The following is a 17,357-nucleotide window of genomic DNA, read 5'->3' as shown; positions in this document are numbered from 1 at the left end:
ATTTATGATGTACTCAAAGAAAGATCAGCCTGTTACATTAATCATGTAAAAGTATTGAAAAATTATATTTAATCATTTCTATTTGGAAACCTGCTCAGAGATTGAAAACCTGCATGAAACCTAGAATTAAATTTCATACAACATTTCCTGCAACAATATACATAATTATTCAATACTTCCAGGTTTGTCTGGTGTTCAGTAATCTCTCATCTCATTTTCTCTGAATTGTGAGTTAAATTTAATCTTTTTTATTGAGTAGTTTTTTTGCTTAGAACATTCCAGATTTAATAAGTAGAAACAGTAAGATATAAAAAGCTCTGTCCTTCGGTCAAGACAAGCTGAAAAGCAAGACGTCTCCTTCCTGATAACCCAGTTCTGATTGTGAGGACCACCAGGACACTAACACCGCTTCAAGCACCTTCTGTGCTTACCCGAGCCTCTGTGACAGGAAGAGGTGCCCTCGCAGCCTTTGTGCTGGCCTGCTTGGGTGGGAACACAGCATCTTACAGAGTACCACAAATTTCCTTCAGGACCATGTGTAAGGATGAAGGAAGCAAAGATGTGGCCTACTAGAGTTTATTATTAAAAGTGTAGTGACACTGGAACTGTAAGCGGCGTTAGTAAATTCTTTTGAATGCCTCCTAGTTAGAGAATTAATTTTTCCCTATATTTGCCTTCTGAGAACACTGAACTACACTGTGTTTCAATTTGATCTGTCTGACAATTAAACTTCCCAGGCTTTGCTATACTCTGTCTGTAAAAAGTCAAGAGAAAGGCAAGTCTGAAGACCCAATCTGCTCTTCAGTAGGTGAAAAAGCAGTTCTGGCTAGTACTTCTGGCAGGCTCACATGCACTGTAAGCCAAATCACGCTAACATTTTCAAATGTTTGAAAAGCTAAATATGGTATACCAATACAACCAGTTTGTGGCACATGAAATCAAATGGAAAATGAGTGAGCGTGATTCCTAACGAATCAGAATACATTGTCATAGAGCTTTACCTGTGTCAGGACTGCAGGAACATTCCATAAAGTCAATTTTTGAAAAGCTGGAATCTGGAAATAAATGAACATGTACTTAATTAGAAAATAAATCTATGAAAATATAATAATGCCTTTATGAACTCTAACAAGCAAAGTGTGTGTGTGTATAGAATATATAAACCTATATATATAAATGAAAGCTTTTTCAGAGTTTTAGTGTCCCTGCAAAGGAATCCAAGAATAAACAATTGATATAATACTAACAAGCTCAGCTTTTATCTTTGAACATTAATAACTTATTTGAAATAGCTCGGCCTCCTGTATACAAGCCACCCTGTAGTGTTTCAGCTGATTTTGATTCTCTTCGTGCAGAAACCTTTTAGCTAATCATTTTCATCTCTGTGTGTCAATAAATCTTGCATCTCTAGGGCAATGACTTTTACTCAGCAAATGTTAAGCAGAAATAAAACCGCCCAGAACAGTCTGAGCATGAGAATTTCAATAAGAATTTAGCAATATATTGATCCACTTCTCCCCCTTCTGACTTTTCATTACTATGTCACTTTCACCTCCTGAATTCAATAAGATAAAAAGCTGAAATAGCATGTGACTTATGGGCTTTAGCAAACCCTACAAAAATTATTTTTGAATGGATTCTTCACCAACAGCAAACTCAAAGAAAGGTTTTATAATACTAAAGGCACTAGAAAATGGTCAATAATCTATTTTTGAAGGGAAGAGTTGGCAGTCACAGACTATAAGTGAATGACCTATATATATAGACAGAATAAAAAGCAGAAATTTGAAGATAAAAAATTAATATATGCAATAGTTGGAAAACAAAGCCTGGAATGAAAACCATGTTTCTCCGGATTTCTAAATGTAACATATTATTACGTGCCCTACATTACCTCTTTCTTGGAAGCCAGTTGATGAAGTGTTTACATTTTACACTGTTCCTTAAATAAAGTAAAATTAAGTTAATGTAACTCTTGTGTAATTATTTATAAGCACCTGCCACATAAGAGCCACTTCCTGCACACCAGTTGAATAAATACTATTTCCATTCCCCTAATATTTACCAATGAGAACCAGAAGATAATCAATAGTCACCAAAAAAATTGATTGAAAATCCATCCTACCATTAAAAATGGTCATTGAAAAACTTCTCACTGATCTTATTTCCAAAGTTTGAATTCTAGCCCAAATGGTAGAGATACTATACCTCTTCAGTCCTAACATACGAGTATGAAATAACGTTGAGCATCAAATCTTCTTTAAGTTCACAACATAGATAATTGTCTATCTCTCTGGTTACCATGACAACTGATGAATGTCCATCAACATTTCATAGACCTTTATTCTTACAGAACCCTGTGAGAGGCTGAGACACAGCTCAGCGAATGAATGTGCCAACATGGCTGGGAAATCACCATGCATACAATACTACACTCTCATCAAAACCTATTGAGTACAGTTGAATTAACAGTGACTGCCAGAGGAATTAAGTATTTACTGTATAGTGCCACAGAATGAACTGTTAAAATATTTAGAATAATGTTTACTGATAAAAATTCATTATAAATGAATTTCAATCATTGCCCTAGCAACAAAAATTTCATAGGGATCAGCACATCTAGCTTCTTTTCTCTTCTTGTTTCTATTTCCCAACATTAAAATAAGTCACATTATCCAATTACATAGGAAGCATTTAAGAAAGGAATTATTTTCTTTTTTAAAAAATCATATGAAATAATTTTAATCTATGTAAGCACATGAAGTCTGATCCAGATAAACGGATGTTAAAGAACTACAAGATCAACAGCTTACAGCTGAGTTATAACAGGAACAGTGTGACTGACCATTCTCTGTTCAACTGATGCCACAGCACAGCTTCCCAAAGAGATGATGAGTTCTGGGACAAGATCTATTTTCTTTCAGTTTTAGAGTAGACCTACCAGAGGGAGGTCAAGATCCAAGATTTACATTCCTACATGGTTTTCCTGCAAATGTTGAAAAACGGCAATGAAAAGAAAGGAATTTGCCCACTAAACACAGTCTACACTCCAAAATGTAGAAAGTGGTAAATAATCCAAGGTAAAAGGACGATTTGCAACCATGTCACTAAACCTTAGAAGTAAAACTAACAATATTCATAATGTCCTGTATATTCTGTGACTTTGTTTCTCAAAGGACAGAGGACATGTAGTTAAATATCTGAAGGTGCCCAGAATACACCAGAATGAAGTCTTACATAGCAAAGCAGCCATTGGAAAAATCATGTTGCACTATTACAGACAATTTTTGCCAGCAATGTGTCAGTTTAAACAAAGCTGCATTAAGAACATGCTTTTGAAAGTGCATTGCTTCCTATCCTGAGATGAAAACAAAACATGAAATTCAGAACTTCTTACAGACTGAAAATTACAAGTTTGTATCAGCTGCATTCTGCATAAAAATGCCAATTTAGCACCACTGACTAAAATCTCCTACACTTACTCCTGCATCATGATAAACATAAGCTTCAGTAAGACAAAACAATCAAGTTTTGTATGCTACAGCCAACCAAAATGTTAACTAACCAACTTTATAATAAGTTGATCTCATCCTCTCTAAGCATCACTTTCAGTATCCAACGAATGTTAATCCCGTTTGTCCTACCACAAGGTAACATTTCAACAGAACATACACCAACAGGGTCTTTATGTAAATATTCCGAAAGGTTCCCTGGAGCGTTTTTCCTGCAGCACTTAAAGCAAGCCTGTGTACAAGTTCATTGATTTTTGTAGATATCTACTTAGAAAATACCAGTAATGGTTTTCACTTATTCAAGGTAGAAATGAGAAAAAGGGCTTAGAGTTGCTTTGTTTGTGTTTAAATATGACCATAAGCATATTTTCCAACTTCTCTGATACAAGATTTCAGCTTTGGATTTCATAACACTGTAAGTGTCAGGAAGAAAGAAACAGATTCTGGAATCCCAGTCATTTTTTATAACACAGGGTATATAGGGCCAATAAAATTACAGCATAAATATGTGATAACATGGCTCTCAAATAAAAGCTAAACTCATATCAGAGTTCTGAGCGCCTTAAGTATTTTTCAAGGTCACACTGTAAATTCATAAACTTTACAATAATAAAAGTCCAAGTAATTTGAAGTTTGATGCAGAGTCTTTCACAGATTGCTCCCATAATGTCCCCAGATAACAAAGGGAAATTGTGTAATTAGTTGTGACAATGGACTTCTTAAAAATTTATATTTAGCTAAGGTTTCGGCAAGAGAGTCTGCACATTATTAGCTGCAGTTCAGATGCATGAGCTACAAAGTCTGCTTGTTCACTCACTGTGTGTGTCCCTTCTAAGATTAGGAAAAGGAGCAATCTAATTAGAAATAATCTTGCCAAGAACAAATATCAAAGAAGAAAAGCTAGAAGAAAAAGCTTTTTTAATTTTTTTTTCCAGTCACCAGATGAGTCCGTTAACTACTGTGGACTATGGTCTTATCTCAAGCAAAGGATAATGCATTAGTCCATTTCAAAACTGTTTATTATACCTTTAAAAAATATTATTATATTCTTCTAAACATAATGGGGCCTGCACAAAACCTGCTGATTGTTAAAAAGATACAGTTTCAATGCACAGAATATATTTAACACTAAGTAAACTGAGCTGCAGAGAGAAACAAGCTTTGATTTATGTAATGTTGCCTAATCTCTAACTCTCATAATGGGAAATAAAGTGGCTTTTATGAGGTTCTAGTCCCTCCAGAGTTATTTGTTAATAATGACTTAACTGGCAAAGTTTGAAAGTAAAACCAATTTTTAAGTGAGCCAGAATCACAGCTCTTTGGAGATTAGCACTGGAGATCAAAGTCAGCAACAAATACCCAGAGCTGAACAGAGAATGTCAGGGTTGTTTTCTTAGTTCATAGAAGCTTCTGAGTTTTATATGGTCTCCTTGCTAATTAAGATTCAATATACCAGTGAGCTGTGATCTTCGGTGTCTTCCACACCTGAATAATATTTTCTGACATTTAAGTCAAGCTAAATCTGAGTGTCTTAGTGACAGTAATGAACTGTATACTCAGAACTATATTAAAATAAGGTTTCCTAGGTTGGGTTTCCTAAGTTTCTTTGCAAATGTAGAGGGAGCAGCAGACTGAGCTCTTATTAAGATAATTTTTTTAAGATAATCAAATACCTTGATACAACGTTTCAAAATTAAGATAAAAAATGAAGGTATCAGGGTGAACAAAAATGTAAAACCTTGTAAAATCTGTATTTTATTTCCTATTTTACAATGTTGTTTTTCTGCAAGTAGTACAAAATAAATTTTGCCGTTTTTAGGTCCAGCAAAAACTGCTATTTCTATAAAAGCATAGTTCCTATTTCCTAATATTTCCTGTTATCATAATTTAAAAAAAAACAAACATAACATCAGGTTCTTTCTTTGTCCTTTATAATTCAGCATATTAGTCAGAAATACCTCAGAGAAACAGGTGTATAAGAAATTCTCAGGTATTGAAAAAGAGACCAGTGCTTTTAAATTCTTACGTTAGACTGATACTAAAACAACAGAAAAATCAAAGGTTAGAGAAATGTGTCAAGTAAAAAGAAGCCACAAAAACTATACATCACTGTATTTTTCAAACAAAATAGAAGCCATTGAATTGCAAACTCAGGAACAACAGCTTACTCAGCAAATGCATAGGGCTCCCTGCCAGCTACTGAGTCACAGCAGAGTGTAGGTGCTTTCTCAGAGCAGCTGAATTTTCATCAAACTCTGCAGTATGGCAGGTAGGAAACTATCACAGTCAAAGGAAAAAGACAAGTGTGTCTGTATAGACAGTGATATGCAAATCAGACTGTTCATTAACAGGTCTAACCAGCTAAGCAGAATGAGAACTAATAAAAAAACTGGAAACATGGCATTTCTGCAGATGCCTGTTTTTTGTGTGTGTTATCAAGGATCAAATACTGGCTATTTTATTCCTAAGCAAGATCACTCAAATCAGCAAAATTAAGCATATGCTACAGTTAAGTATATTGTTAAGTGCCACCTATAGAATGCTGCTTTCTCAAACTGAAGCAAATAGAGAAGATGTGCTTGCCAGCTGGCATGATTCACAAAGATTACATTACTGCATTGATGGTCTTCTGAAAACAGAGAAGAAAAATGTAAAATTCCAACTAATTAATATACGACATGTTTTTAAAATAATACATATGGAAAAATTAAAAAGTTTTTTGTGTTAGATACTTACTAAAAAACAAAAAGGATTGCATGTAAATTTTTAGTTTAATAACAAGAATTCCTGCCCTGGAGCTGAAGTGCTTTATAATTTCCCATGAAGAGAAATGGTCCCTCTGCCAATTACATGTTTTCATCCTTGCACTGACTCTGCCAGTTATTTGACCCTCAGTGAGTTCATTCAACTCTCCAAACCAGCAGAAAAATACTGAGGATTTTTTGAGGGGGGTTGTTTTCTGCTCATTTACTCAGATGAATCAGCTCATGGTAGTGTCAGATGAGCCAACAGAAGGAAGATAAAGGGAGGAGCACGCTGCTGCAAAGGAGGGGGAAAAAGGAGTAAGAAGTGACATTGCCCTCTTGGAGGCTGTAAGCTACCACACTCGCTCAGACATAAAGCAAGATTCAATACAAAAGATGAAATTACATAAACCTATGCAGGAAAACATCTGAGGATTTTTTGTTGGCTACAATTGGTTATCAGCCCTATTTCCACCTCTGCTTCCTATGGTCCCTAAAAACAGTGTATGTTATATTCGATCACATTCCACTTTTCCACTACTAGCATCTATATGCTCCACATCTGCCCTGGACAATAAAGGCTTTCTGGAATTTTGAATAACAGTAACAATAAGCCTCACAACTATGATCATGAAAAAGGTCCCTATCCTGAGGAAACTTCCCAAAGCAAATTCTTACCAGCTTTCTGTGTCTTCCATCCTGTCCATGAGTATAAATTGATTTTACTTCACAGAGATTCAGATCTCCTATCAACTATTCACTGCAAAGATTGAAACTTTGATTAGCAAGATCACTTGGTCACATTATGTATTTTTGTTTCCTTCGCTAAAAGCAGGAATCATGTCTTTAATTAATGCCAGTGAAGTTCATCTTCATGAAGCAATACAAATTTTAGTTAAGAAAGCAGTGTGATCATGACACCATCACCATGCTCACCTAGGGAACGTAAAGAAGACAGATATAAAAAGCAGAATTCAGAACATAGTACTCTGAGGCCCAAAGTTCAGATCTAGGCACTACCTTTGGATTCTCTTCTCAGTGCATCTCAGAGCTCCTCTAGAAATAAAACTTTATGTAATGAGCAAAATCAGAAATTGAATCACTCAGCGTTCTGATTCTAATCGAATATCAATTTAAAAAGAAGCTGGCTAATTACAATCATAGAATCATAAATGGTTTGGGTGAGAAGAGACCTTTAAAAGTCATCTAGTCCAGCCCTTTGATAATTTTTGTGGCCCTCTGTAGAGCTGAGAAAGCTCTACAGTGTCATAATCAAATTAAAAGAGATCTGTATCAGAAATTATTTTTTACAATCGTTAACTTGTCACCTAGATTCATAGTTCCATTGGTTTTTTTTGTATCTGCACTAACCAGAGACCACTTTAAAAAAAAGCTGGTTTTATGCTAAAATTCTGGCAATGCCTATATTAGGAATTACTACAGTAATACAGTACGAAGTACTACAGTATATTTTAAAAACTCAGAATCGATCTGTATCTACCCTGTCTTTAGTAACTTTCTTAGACTGGGTCAGGAGAAATGTCCCCGACTTTCCACCGATGGGCACCTTTGACAAAGACATGTGGGACCAAATTGGCACAAAGCTTTGGGACGCTGCTACAGGGACAGATAAGATTGCAGCTAAGCATTTACCAGTTTGGCGGCAGATAGCTGAAGCCCTAGTAGAGCTCCGCAAAGGGACAAAAAAAAACTCTGAGGAGAGCCCAATGCGTCCTTCCGCCCCGCCACCACCACCCCCGGACAATACCTATGTTGCAGAAGAGAGTCTCTCAGAAGGAGACTCCTTCGATCCTGGGCCGATTGACCCAGACCAAGAACCTAATCTATTTCCTCCTGATGATAATTTGAAAGAGGTAGTGGGGAATGAACTAACCCCCTCGAGTGATTGTGGTAGCGTGTGGGACAAATGTCGAAAAGAAGCCTTAGCTAAAGGCGACACAGACATTTTGCAGGCGTTTCCTGTTATTTATCGCGGAAATCGACCCGGAGCGTGGAAGGCTTTGAGTTATGATCATGTTAAAGAACTGAGGAAATCAGTAAAAGATTATGGTCTCCAGTCGGCATACACCATGGACTTACTAACAGCTGTTGGGGATGGGTATGTCATGACTCCCCATGACTGGAAAATGCTATTGCGTATGATTTTATCGGCTATGCAATACGCTGTATTCATGACCAAGTACCGTGATCTCGCGACTGCCAAGGCAATGGATAACTTGATTGGCAATTTAAATCATATTGGTGTGAATGAGCTCGTCGGTGAGGGGCCTCGGGCTACTCCCGATGTGCAAGCTCAAATGGACAGACGGTGTTTTGAGCAAGTAAAAGAAATTGTACTGCGTGCGATAAGACGGGTACCTGATACAGCCGCTCCAGAAGCTTCCTTTTCTGCTATCACACAAGCGCCTGGAGAACCCTATAGAAAATTCCTTGATCGGCTCCAAAATGCAGTAGAGAGACAAGTAAATAGGCGAGCAGCTCGTGACATTCTTATGAAACAATTAGCGTTCGAAAATGCTAATGCTGACTGTCGTAAAGTATTGCAAACAATTAAGAATGCTAACCCTTCCATCACTGATATGATAAAAGCGTGCCAAGATATCGGCACAGAAACTCATAAAATGAGTCTCTTAGCTGATGCATTATCAACACGGCTCACTGTGGGGGCTGCTCAAAAGGCAGACTGTTATAATTGCGGAAAGCCTGGGCATCTTAAAAAAGATTGTAAAAGAGTTAAGCGAGGCGGTCGAGAAAATCAAGTGAATGCAGGTCCAAATTCCATGCTGATGGTCGAACCCTAGGGGGTTCGGGAAACGGGGGGAGTCTGGAAGATCCACCACAGGAACGACTATGGAAAGCCACTTTTGTTTTAAATTTTCTAAACTGAGACAACAGTGATATGACACGAGTTAGTCGACACTTCGGAGCTTCCCCAATGTTCAAAACATGGCCAATGGTCCATATTCGTGATATCGCCACTGGACAATGGGAAGGCCCCGTGCCTTGGATAACTTGGGGGCGAGGATACGCTTGTGTTTCCACAGGAAATGGTCGCAAGTGGATCCCAGCGCGATACTTTCGACCGTATCTAGAAGCCGAGCATCACGAACAACCACCAGAAACGACGGAGCAATGAATCTTTTCTGTTCACAAAAGTATCGTTGGTTTTGTTGTCATCGACCTGGTAGTTCTGTTGATGACTATGTTATGTTTGCCGTGTTTGTTTTCCTGTGTTCAACGAATCATTGACAAAAGCATAAATCAAGTCATGTATGCTCAAATGCACACTGTACTTGCCTTGCAAAGCATGATGCTAGAAAAAGAAGTGGATGTAGAAACCAGCCATAGCATAGAATTTGTGTGGAAGTAAACTAATCACATTATATGAGAGAGTTATAGAAATCAATAAGTTTAACAGTATAGTTAATAGTAGTTTCACAGTTTATAGTAGTTTTAATAGTATAGGGTCAATATAATCATTAAGATGTAGTATACATGTAATCATTATCTGATATATTAACACAAGCATTATTCTGTATATTAAACAAAAAAAAGGGGGACATGTGGGTTAACAGGATTGTGGAAGAAGCAAAGACCAGAAGAAGGGATAGAATACTGGCAGGGGATGGCCCGTGAGCAGAGCCTAACGACCCATAAACAGCACCTTAACGACCCTACTGATTGAGGGGACATCCGCCCGTCCGGCAGCTGGGGGTTGCAAGGGGGTGTCGGTTGGGAAAGAAGATAACGCTGATGGACTTAGTGATCTGAAAGACGATATAAACTGAGTGCTTGTGATAATAAACGATTCTGGTTGCAGCCCCGACCTGCGTCCATGCTCTTCATACGCTACAAGGAATCAAACTGTTTTTTCTTTAGTTGGGTTTTATAAAATATGGGCACAATGGTGAGAAAACATAGGAAGTCAGTCATGTAAGGAAAAAAGATTAGAACTTTCCTCCATTATCATACAGTCCCAGTCCTCTACAATTGCACTATCAAAAAGTTGAAATATGTTCAAATTTCTCTGTCACATCCAGTCCATTCAAGACGGAATTTTGCTTTCTTTCCATCCTCTTTCTTATTTTGGGATCCAACATACCTACATCATTTCTCAAGCACACATGGATTTTGCAGCTCAGCCTCTACAAATAACAAATAACTAAGATCCTTTACTTTCAAAGGCGTCATGAGCTGAAGTTAGAAGCCTGTGGCAAATTTAGTTGGTTTTACTAATGAAAATTTATAGCTTTCACTGTGAAACATTTTCTCTATGACCAGACATAAAAGTAACCTTAACTGGAAGCACTCCAATTCAATGGCAGCAATTTACAATAATTTTTTTTTTAAACAGTAGCATTAAATATGTATCTACTTACCCAAACCACATTAGGTCTGATTGTGCCAGGCATGATATATGCATTTAGTAATACAATAAGAAGTCCCCATTCCAAACAGCCTGCACTCTATGTAGACAAAATGAAGGAAGATAGTGACTATTTTATAGAAAGAAAACTAAACCAAAGTTCTGAATCATAAACAATATAAGCATTAGGACATAAATAAACTGCCACAGATCTGGGAATAGAACAAAGATCTTCTATGTCCCTCTCCAGTGTCTTAGCAATAAGGTTTCTCTTTATAGGTAAAATGCAGTATGACTTAGTATTGAACTGTGAATTTAATCACGTACTATTTGTCTTGCATATAAACATAACATTTTCACCAAAAAGCAAAACCAACTACTTTTCTGACAACATGCAACTCTTTAATGACTTCTCAATTTACTGCAACCAGCTGTGACTGCCTTTATATCCCATTTACTCATCTTTTTCAGCAGCATATCCAGATTTGCTCCTCTACCTGGAACTACTTGTAGATTTTTCAGAAACAAAAAAAAACATTAATAGTAAAACTGAGATTTGCTCATCCTGGAACTGGATGCCTGACTGGCAACAACCATCATATCTGGAACATTTGGAGGTACACCTGAAATGCTATTATTTTTTAAGTGTTCCAGGACAGCAGTGGTAACAGACTGATACAATACCATAAACCAAGAGATTCTTTTCCTTCATTATTTACAGACTGCATACGGCACTCCTGAAATGGTTAAAGACTAAAGTAGGGCCTCAGTATTACGTGAAAGTTAGCGCCTTGGGTGGCCTTAAGCCCTAAACCATTATAAAGCATTGACTCAAGGGAGATCAATACCAACATATCTAGCAGTACTGGAGTTCAGAGCTTATGAAATCTGACAAGATCACAGCCTGAAATGGCAATTGGCAGAGAATGACAGGAGTTTTTATTGCTCTTATTACGCTTAAAAAAATAAATGTTTGCTTTATGTTTATTGGAAAAACAACAGAACTATTTAACTTCAGCCTTTATTGCTATTTTAGGGCTCACTTTTTCTTCCTCGCTTCAGTCGATACGGCCATTTTCAGATGAGGGTTTGGGGGTTTTGTTTTGGTTTTTAGAAGAGGGAGATTATTCAAATACAAGACTAGAAAATTTTGCTACAGTTACTAATACCGTATTTCCAAGCAGTAGTCAGGGCAATGTGTAAAATCTTCTGGAATTAAGAGAACAAAGAGGAAAAGGAAAGATGGCAAGACACTGTATCTTAACAGCTGGATGCCAATTACTACTCTCTGTTAACAAAACACAGCCATCTACCCGAGGTGTCTTTGTCTCCCCACTTGCACAAAGTGGCAATTCAATTAGAGGTCTCTTCCTTTCATGCAGCTCAAAATTTTAAACAAGTTAGACCTAAAAAGATTAATGTTCTCCACTTCATTTCATTGAAGCCATTATTACCCTTCTTTATTGCCACCCTAGTTATTATAAATTATGGCTCTTTCACCATTTGATAAATTCTGTTACTTTCATCTTTGTGAGCTTTTGAAGTTCACCCCTAAGAAGGTCTTCTGTATAAAAAGAAACTCTCTTGATCATGTGCGATAAAGAGATCTGTATTACATGAGGTGAGGTGTCAACAGAAAATTGCCATGGTATGCACTTCTACTTAATGCCATGTGTAGCACACTAAAGGTATTTGGCATTATTAGACTCTTCTATATTTTTCTAGCTGAAAAATTTGTAATGCTTCCTTGGTTGCTGTTTCTCAGGATTTAAGGAAGGAGTTACCTGTGCCCACATGACAATACCACCAGTCAGGAACAGTATAAATTGAAGATCCAAAAAAGAACAAATTTGAAAGAACAACCATTTGGAGTCTTCTGGGGAGGTTTTTCTTTGGGAAATACAAGCCTTAAGTCTACATTCAGATCATGTTTTCTCTTTATTCTCTTTATCTAAAGATGGCTACTTCAGATGCAACTCCTAATCACAAAGTCCCTAATCCATTGGTTACTTGCTTTTGGGATTTACCAAGGTAATGATTCCTCTTTCAAATTCTCTTTCAAATTTTTTCCCTGTGCATTTACTGGTGGTGTGATGCCAAGTGTCCCTATGATTGACAAAAGATGAAAAGAAGGATGTTTAAGATAAAGCACTCCACTAGTAAGTCTATCATCTGTTTTGCTGATCTGCCATGTGGAGTCTCTTTGAAGAGCTCAGGGCAGGCAGGGGTTGGACAGGACATCCACATAGCAAGCAATTCTTCCAACACACAATTTGGAAAATATGAGTTGTTCCAGTTTATTAAATCAGCAGAAAAACTATTCACTTTTGTTGTATTTATTTTCTGCCAACTCAGTGCACTGCAACGGCTCAGCAACCCAATGACCAAGGGAGTGGGGGAAAGGGCTTAGCCAGAGGCAAGAGATAGCAACAAGGCAGCCAGCAGTTAGATTGCCTTAGGCTGCTGAAGAGCTACAACCTTAATTTCCTGTCATTTTTTTTACTTTTGATTGGCTCATCAAGAGGTCAGATGGGGAGCAGTACTGTTGTAAGGAAATGGGAACACACAGCTGGAGGAAAAGGAGAACAGCAGCGCTCCCGTGGCCCAGCTTAGATTAGTTTCAACCACTTGAGTCACTAGTGTCCTATGTTTTTCAGTTCTGTTTCCAAAGGTGAGATGCTTACATATGATTAACTCCCTCAAATGGAGTAGCGAAGATATTTCTAAAGGATTGTTGGTGACAAATCACTAAGCAGTCTCACTGTTAACATCCAACCTGCCTACTCAAGTTTCCATCTTCCTCTTGAAGCATGGAAAGGCCTTAAGAGAAATGAGCCTAACTTCTAATGTGAGGGGAACTGATAACGGAGAAACAGCGAAGCTGAGCTACACATTTGCAAGTGTGTATCCAAGAGCTTAGGTTTCCCTTTGAGTCTGTCAGTAACTAAAGTGCTTTTCCACATCTGTAACACACCCAGTTCATTTTTTCTCCCCATAAAAATTCCTATTGAATCAGAGGGTCTGGGAGTTATCCTTAAGTGTGGCAAACCAACTACTGGTTACAGCTCTGCAACAATAAAAGCTCTGAGGAATGAAAAGAAAGGAGAGAGAGAAGATACTGTTCGTATTTAAAACAAAATGAAAAATCTAACTAAAGATTTATCGACTTCACTTTCAGTTTAGGCTCTCTAGATATCTTGCTTATTAGTATGCAGTCTCATTCACAAAGTAATCAGAAAACTGAGAAAATCAAAGGCAACAAAAAAGCCAGGAATTGCACTTCTCACACTACCCGTTGCAATGTTTTTCAACTGTTTGTTTACTGCATCTTACAGATGTGACTCAGTTATAAGACCTCAATTATTTGTGGAGAAGACTTAGCCAGTTTCTGCCACATTCTGCCCTCAGGTGCACAAGCACAGGGCCACCAGAGTTGTATGCAAGCACCTAAATGTTCTTTAGTATCTTAAATTAAAAAGATTAGTTTAGTATTCCTATTGAAGAAGAAACTTACCACTTAAATATGTTGTAGAAAACTTAATATCCTTTGCCTAATTTCTCTTTTTTCATTTTTTACTGGAGCAGCGAAACAGTCCGGTATTTGATACGGGCAGTATTTTACAAAAATTTAAACTCCTCTAAACTCTGACATTCTTATAATACCGTTATTTAGTAACTTTAAAGTAATTTTGCATACGTTTCTATTGCATCCACTTGCATATTTACAAAGCTTTTCATAAAATGACTATGTAGCCTAGAAAAACCAAACCTGTGCCTGCAGTTGGGCAGGAAGGGGAGAAACCTGGAAGTATCACTGGATGCCAAAAGGGTACTTGGCAGAAAAAAATACTGGGAATCACTCACCATAGATAAAGTTATTATCTCACTATTTTTTGTAGCCATGATATAAGCAAATCACTCAATGTTATTGGCGGGGGGGGGGAGCAGGGGGAGGAATTCTCTTTTAAGAAGGAATCTGAATTTTTTTCAACCTTCATGGATAATAGATTCAATTTTTAATGAACTCCTAATATTTTCTTTTAAAATACATGACTAAAATAACCAACAATTTTTTTGTGTAGCATAAAAGGTGTTTTTCTGGACTTGTCTAGGTATTAGGCATTATAAGGTATTTCATTGGCTTATCATATCATATCTAACAATCTTTTATTCTGCAATTTGCAACATTTCTGTTACGTTAATAGAAAAATGTGAGGACATTTCTTCAGCTAATTAAGTCACATAAAAGTATTCACGTGCATGTTAGTTGAAAACTGCATTAAGTAGCAAAAATGTCAGCACATTTCAGAGATACTGCATTCATATCTTACTAGGATTCAGCCTATAATCACATTTATAATTCCTCTGACCCCATGCCCCTCAGTCCAGACAATTTACACCACTTTTATAAAACCTTCAAAATTATATTTGATCCAAAATTGTCTGCATGCAATAGTAGAAAAAAGCTAAGCTAGTAAGAACTAAGATTTAAAAAACCAACCAAACAAACAAAAACAAACAAACAAAAAAAAACCAACCACAAACAGATAAACCACGAAAAAAGTAACCCAAAACCACACAGGTCATAAAGTCATAAATTACACTATTCAGATGTGCTCTGATTTCTGTTTTGGTCTGTAGACTAGACAAATTATACCATTTATCCAAACTTCCCAACTCTTGCAAAGAGCTTGGAACATTATGTAACAACTTTTAACAAACCAAAATTTTTTGTAAAATACTAATCATTTAATAAACCCACACGAAACTCCAGAACTGGTAAATAACCCTGAATTCAATAACAGCTAGGTTTACATTAGAGAATATTCCTGGACACACGCTCAACAGTCACAAGGTGAACTTCCTATAAAAGCTAACCCAGCAACTACTTCCTTTTCTCCACATGGTCTCTATTGGCACAGCTTATATCACAGAGCACTTCAGGAGTTGCTCAGGTAAGCATCTTAGCTTGTTTCTTTTCCTATTTTAAAAACTTTGTTCCAATAAAGTAAAGCTTTTAGAGAGGCATTGTTGTGCTGTTGCTCAGTTCTCTTCCCAACAGAAGACCACTTAAAAATCGTCTCTAAAATCCACGTGGGCTTTCAAGGCACAAAAAATCTGGTATTTACAGCACCTGCTGGGAAAGTGACACCCTGTTTTTTCCCGGGTAGCTTCACAACATGATAGTTGCTCTCAGTGTGTCCTTGCCGTTAGATGCTGCTCTGTGAATAAAGTAGTGCTGTAGTGTCACCTAGTGGGAAGTTCTGCTTGCTGCCTCTCTTTTTACAGTACCAACAAATAAGATGTTAAATAACAAAAAGGAATATGTGTGTTGTTTATACCTGCTTTCTGATATTCCATGTTCCAGTCCACTATACTCTTATTAAAAGCTGTTTTTGCTCCTAAAAAGTAGGCAATAGTTCAGAGTAGAACAATACATATACTACACTTTTCCTCAGACTGACATTTAATATATACCTTGTGAGTATTTGGTCTCAGCCGGCTGATTTAAATATATACTGAGTTCTGTTGCTGTTCTTTTGATTCCATGACAATATCTTAATGCAAGTTTCTCTTCAATATTCTACTCTATCTTGCAGTTGACTATATGAATATATCTCTGTTTGACTTGAGTAAGACTTAACATTGATTTTCTGCCTTTTACAATCCTCTCCATATTAGATTCAAGTCAATAGGAATAGGAATCCTTCAGGAATAATCTTTTACTATACTTTGAATTCACCATCATTTAAATATTTCAAATGTGATTTTTATTTTTTTTCCCCTCTCTTAAGAAGACAGAGGAGGGGGGACGATAAAACCAAACAAGGCCATGCAAGATCTGCATGAAAAAGGAACTGGATTTCACGTAGCTCAGACAGCTTCATAATGATACCTTTTCTTTAGAAGCATCTTGTTTATTTCTATGGTTAGGAAAAGCAAAAAGTAGTGAGTTATTTAGTTCCCTGACTAACTTTTCAGTGAGCTCTAACAATTTTAAGTCTCAAAAATTCTGTTTTTGTGATTACACAGAATTGACATTCCTGTACTTTGGCAGACCTAGACAAGTCACATAATAGGCTTTCAAAAGAAAACACTGTTCATCTCCGCATGAGTAGCAAGAGCTGGACTGGTGATCTGTAAAGAGACTACAGTGGTGAAATATCATCTGCAGAAGACAGAAATAAAAATAAGCCCTCTCTCAAAGCTAAAAGTAAATAATGTTATTCATGCATAGTGCCCCTTCTTGATAATTCTGTGAATCAAAACCGAAGTAACACTACTTCCCTCCTCAACCCCCCCTTTTTTAATGTGCTTAAAGCTGTATCCTGCATAAACTACATGCCCCAAATGCCTCCTTAGGAAATTGTACTTTGTAAACAAAACAAACCTCTTCAACTTGGGGCTTACATTATTAAAAGACTGACTTGCTTTAAAATAAGTAGTAGTGCAAGGCAAGAGGCTATTTAATGCATTTAGTGGCTGACTTCATAACATTTAAGTCATTTTGACCAAATAGTAATAAGTGAATCATATGGCTGTGTAGCAAAAAAGAATTTTTAGCAAATTTCTTATGCACAGTATAAAGTTTCTTATTTGATCTTATCAGACACATGAAATAAAATGATCAAACGTTTCTTTAATAGTAACATAAGAAAAGATGATCACAGGCTATATGGTAGTTTCATTTAATATTTTTACAAAGTAGCGAAT

This window comes from Numenius arquata, chromosome 11 (assembly GCF_964106895.1).
Source record: "Numenius arquata chromosome 11, bNumArq3.hap1.1, whole genome shotgun sequence".
NCBI classification, from domain to species: Eukaryota; Metazoa; Chordata; class Aves; order Charadriiformes; family Scolopacidae; genus Numenius; species Numenius arquata.
The sequence above is the reverse complement of the archived record's forward strand: the minus strand, read 5'-3'. Positions refer to the sequence as shown.